This window comes from Marmota marmota, unplaced genomic scaffold (genome assembly GCF_001458135.2).
Source record: "Marmota marmota marmota unplaced genomic scaffold, marMar, whole genome shotgun sequence".
Taxonomy (NCBI): Eukaryota; Metazoa; Chordata; class Mammalia; order Rodentia; family Sciuridae; genus Marmota; species Marmota marmota.
Genome location: NW_025999977.1, coordinates 41,686,296 through 41,691,967, shown reverse-complemented (window position 1 = coordinate 41,691,967; position 5,672 = coordinate 41,686,296).

The window sequence follows — 5,672 nt, the reverse complement described above, 5'->3', positions numbered from 1 at the left end:
GCCTCGGGGAGACGCGGCCTCAGTTGGCGTGTGGGTCTGGGCCTCCGTGCCTCCACCTGTTGGGGGGAAGAGAGCGTCAGCAGGGTGGCGCACCAGGCCCGCTCCCACCTGAGCCCCGGGGCCAGCCGGGCCTGCGACCCCCTGGCCCTGCTCTCCCCTCGCAACCTCACCAGCACCTCAGACACAGGGACACCGAGGCCGACTGGCCGCCAGCACCTGTGCCCCCTCGGGCACCTCCCAGCCAGGGTGGCCTCCAGGCCGTGGGTGCCACTTCTGGGACTTCCAGAGGCCTCCTGCCTCCTCCTCCTCTGCTCTCACATCCGTCCTTCCCTTTGAAAGCTTCCCGCACCCCCTCCCACTGCGACAGCCCTGGGAAACCCCAGCCTCCCCAGGCCCCCCGGCCCTGCCTTTCCCTTCTCCTCTGTCCTCACCCGACCCCACCCCCACGGCTCCTGCCACGTGGAGGAAGTGAGTGGCAGTCACAGGATGTAGTGAAATGAATGTCACCTCACGTCGGGGGCTAGCGCCTGGGGGGGGGAGCGGGCCTGGGCGGGGGGCCTGGTGCAGGCCAGGCTGGCGGTCCAGGGGGCCAGGTGAGGGTGCGGGCTGCCCGCTGGCCGCCCAGGGACAGGCCCCATCTGCCTGCAGAACTGGTGGGCTCCAGTGAGCCCCAGGCTGAATTTTAGGGGCTTTTCTTCCTCCCTGTTCCAGGTGTGGGCTTCAAGCCAGTGAAATAACAAAGCCTGGTGCCTCGGCCATAGCTGGGGTGGGGGTGCCGTGTCAACCCCCTCCCGCAGGGAGCAGAGGTCTCGCTCCCACCCCCGGAGGCAGCGCCAAGCCCCTGCCTCGAGTGCTGGCCCGCAGGAGGGGACTGGCAACAGCAGGAAAGTGGGAGGCAGGCTGGATCGGGGCCACCCACACCCTTCCCCTTCCAGTTCCCGGCTCTGCTTCCCAGCTCTCCTCCCTCTTGGGCTTTTCCTCCCTTCCCCCTCCAGCCAGGGCTCCCTGGAAAACCAGGAACTGGAGACAGCATAGCCTGGGCTCTCCCATGGGCCCAGCTTCTTCAGGGGGCTGGGTGCAAAGCCTGGGAGGTGGGTGCCCCCTGTCCAGCTCTGCCCTGGGGTAGCATGAGCAAGCCGCAGGTGGGAGGAGCCTTCTTGGGGCAAGGACAGGAAGGGTCCCTCAGTTACAAACCCAGACAGGATGGAAAGCCTGGGTGCAGGGTGGGTGGGCAGCTGTGCCCCCCAGGAGGCCTCGGGGGCAATGCACCGTGTCTCCCACACCCGGGAGCTCTGCACCTTGCTGGGCTCCATGAGGGTCAGCTGCTGGATCCCTGAGAGTGTGGATGGCAACCGCGAGTGCCCCCCCGCCCCCTCAGATCCTGTGCTAAGCCCAGGACGGCGCTCCTCATGTGGGCAGCTGCCAGTACCTCCTGGTCTATGTTGAATCTAAGGCTCAAAACAGCAATGGATGGCAGGAGGCAGGAGGCAGGAGCCAGATCTCTTGACTCCTGTGTTCTGAGGGGTGGGTTTCTCTGGGAAGCTACATCCCTCAACTCACACGGCCCCACAGAAGCAACTGCAGAGTCCAGTGGAGAGCTCATCCAACCCAGAGCACCCTGAGTCTTCAGCCATTATCAGTCATTGACTAGTCCTCAGTCATTGATTAGTCCTCAAGCAATCATCTCCAATCACCCCCAAGTCAAAAACTTCAAAGGATGCAGAGTCTGGCTAGAAGGAACATTTAGCCCAAAGCTAGCAGATCAGAGCCCGGTTCTGCCTGGGCTTCTCCTCTGGCCCTCAGATCTTCATCAGTGAGATGGGGAAGCTAGACTGGCTGACCTCCAGGATCTCTTCTAACCCTGACCTGTCACGCTGTGGAGGCCCCCCGGGCAACAAGGAGTACCGGTGCGAGGCAGGTAAGGCCAGGCACCTTGGGAGCCCCAAAATGGAGACAGGGAGACCCAGGCACAAAGTAAACAATAGGAGTTAGTCTCAATACTGCTCTGGGGCCCAGAGACACGAGGGAGTGGGGGCCTGTGACACCAGAGGTGCAGTGAGAGAAGTCCTTTCAGAGAACCTGTGTCCCCAGTGGCGAGGAGGAACGCAGATGGGAAAGCAGAGCATCACAGGGCACTGACCCCCGAGGGAGACATCCCGGAAGGGAAGAAGATATTTCTTCCTCCTCATCTTCCTCCACCCAAGTCCCTGACATCTGAGCTGCATAAATTGTCCTCACAGAAAATGCAGTTTGACTAGGTCAGACTCAGTCTCTTTGTGTTGCTCAATGGACCAGCCGTGACCATAGGTGGTTCTCAAAATCACCCAGCATGTGACCAGACCAGGCTTGTACTGCACAATCGAGGGGCCCCTGGGTGGCCCAGGTCCCAGGCCTTCACGCAGCACTCAGACCTTGGGAGCAATCTTCTCCCAGGCAGTCTGGTTGCAGGGAGCTCCGGGGCCACTGTCCCAGCCCAGCAGCCCGTGTCCCCCCATGCTTCATGGCCCTGCTGCCCCCAGCACCAGAGCATGCACCTCACCTAGGCCCAGAGCTACACCACAAAAACCACCACCACAAAAAAAGTCCTTGCTAAGACCCCTGCCACCACAGCCAGCAGCTTTCACTTTCTCTCTGGTACTTTCCATTTCTACAGTGACCCTATTAATGTTTACGACAATGACTTAAAAGAAGTATAAAGAATCCCATCATGGAAACATCTCAGCAATGCCACTAACCCAGTCGCCTTCGGCACCGCTTCAGTTACAAAGCAGCTCTGCCAAAAGAGCCGGGATTTTTTTTTTTAATATATATTTTTTATTTGTAGATGGACACAACATCTTTATTTTGTTTATTTATGTGGTGCTAAGGTTCGAACCCAGTGCCTCACACATGCCAGGCAAGAGCTCCACCACTGTGCCACAGCCCGCACCAAGATCCGGGATTCTGAAGATACACACTTCACCACCTTCTTCCGTCCAACCTCGTAGAAAGGTTTTTTAAGAAGACGTAAAAAATCAAAAGATGGGGCTGAAGGAGAGAAGAGACACTACTAACAAAATCTGGGGATCTAGAAAGCAGACCTGTGACCGTGAAATTTAGAACAGGAGAGTGAAAGCCACTCTACAACACAGAGTCCTCAACAGACACGTGACGTGGTCACACCAGGTACTCTGGGACTCGGGTGAAGGGATGCGTGTGTGAAAATAAAGGGTCAATGAAGTAAGTGAAATCCCTCCCCCACCCCTGAGAAGTCTGAAGGTCTAGAGCGTATAATAAAACAGGGGGCCTTGGCACAGATAGTTGACTGGCAGTACAGAGAGCAAAGATGGTATATGAAGCCAAAGAAAAGAAGGTTAATGGAAATGCTGATGTAGGATCCCTCAGGCTGTTCCCAGGCTGGGCTGGAGAGCAGTGGGAGCCTGACCCTGACCTTCTCCTCTGGAGAATCTAAACTGACCAAGAGAAAAAGGCCTAAGGATGCCAATACTAACATCAGTATCAAAATGGGCTCCAAATGTCTTGCTCAGGTCAACCAATGTGGATTTCAAAATTGTCAAGTCCCACCATCGTGCTGAGAGCTTACAATCAGCTTTTTTTAGTTCCCTATTCTTAACCCAGAAAGGACAACCAAGGACTACCAGACATTCAAGGGAAGTAGAAGATAGAGACCAGAACAGATAAACCAAGACTCAGCCCAAACCAAACATAACAATAACAAAAGTCATTTGGAGGAAACAGACTTTATGCACAGTGAAGATACTATATCCATGAGACAAGACTGGGATGCTACTAAAAAAGAATAGTCAGAGAACTAAAAAAGAACCCCTAGAAATAAAAATCATACTAATAGAAATATAAGACTCAAAAGAAGACTGGAAATAGAACTACCATATGATCTAGCAATTCCACTACTGGGTATATAGCCAAAGAAAATGAAATCAGTATGTCAAAGATATATCTGCACTCCTGTGTTTATTGCAGCACTATTCATAATAGCCAAGATACGGAATCAACCTAGGTGTCTACCAATGGATAAATACACAATGTAGATACACAATGGAATATTATTTTATCGTACAAAGAACAAAAGCCTGTCATTTGTAGCAACATGGAAAAGCCTAGGGGACATTATGTTAAGTGAAATAAGCCAAGAATAGGAAGAAAAATACCATGTTTTCATTTATATGTAAAAGCTAAAAATGTTGATTTCACAGAAGTACCGAGTAGACAGCTGGGTGTAGTGGTGCACACCTGTAATCTGCAGGAGGATCACAATTTCAAAGCCAGCCTGGGCAACTTAGTGAGAAATTTTTCACATCTGAATAACAGGAGTTACAGAAAGAAAGAATAGCAGGGAGAAAATCACCAATGAAATAACTGTAAGGAATTTCCCAAAACTGAAAGATGGGAGTTGCTCCCTTGAAAAGCCTAACTGTCCAAAACACAGATGAACACAGCCCCACACCGAAGCCACACTGTGAACTTTCAGAACACTGAGACAGAGAGAAGAGCATACCCCTTACCAGAGAGGGAGAAAAGTGATATAAAATGGGTCAGGAATTAGAATGGCTTCAGATTGCTCAATAGCAATCTTGAAAACAAGATGATAAAGCCCTCCCCTCAAAACTCTTTTTTTTTTGGGGGGGGTGGGTACTGGGAATTAAACTTAGGGGCACTCGACCATTGAGCCACATCCACAGCCCTGGTTTGTATTTTATTTTAGAGACAGTGTCTCACTGAGTTGCTTAGCACCTTGCTTTTGCTGAGGCTGGCTTTGAACTTGCGATCCTCCTGTCTTAGCCTCCTGAGAGCTGGGATTATAGGCGTGTGCCATCATGCCCGGCTCCCTTCAAAAACTTTAAAAACAAAAATATTTACTTTTTAGTTGTAGTTGGACACAGTACCTTTATTTCACTTATTTATTTTTATGTGGTGCTGAGGATCGAACCTAGGGTCTCGCACGTGCGAGGCGAGCGCTCTACCACTGAGCCATAACCCCAGCCCCCTCAAAATTCTTAAAGATGAAACAAACCTTAATTCTCCAGTTAAAATTCTTTCCCCTGACAAATTATCTTTAAGTGCGAGTGGAATTAGGACATTTTTCAGACACGCAAGGTCTCAAGCCCTTCTCTCTGGAAGCCAGGGAAGATGTCCTCTGAGCCACAGGAGACACAGCACAGAGAAGGAAGTGCATCTGGGGAAGAAGGTGAGGAGGCTGCCTGGTGCACAAGCGTCCACCTAAGCGGTGTGACCAGTCTGAGGCCTGTGGGGTGCGACCATCACCATTCCCTCTGCTGCAGAACCTGGCAAAGCACAGGGAACAGGGAGTCACAGAACAGCAGCCACCAGGTGGCAGGTGCCTAGAGCGGCTGGCCGGAGAGAACGAGTGAAACCTAGAACTGAGACATTTTCTTAGCTGCTGAGACTGTCCTTGTGGACCACCAGACTGAGGCTCTTAGGTGTGGGAGGAATTAGCAACAGGTACAAAGAAAACAAGGCAGGGGAACAAACAAGGTAACGATTAACTTCAGGGGGTAAAAGGCAGCGAAAGACCAGAAACCACCCTACTACACCAGGAGGCTCCGCTGTGAACAGTGCTCGTACCAACACGAGAGTGGAAACACTGCGCTGATCTAGCAAACGTGTGTACACATGTGTGTGTATATGTACAC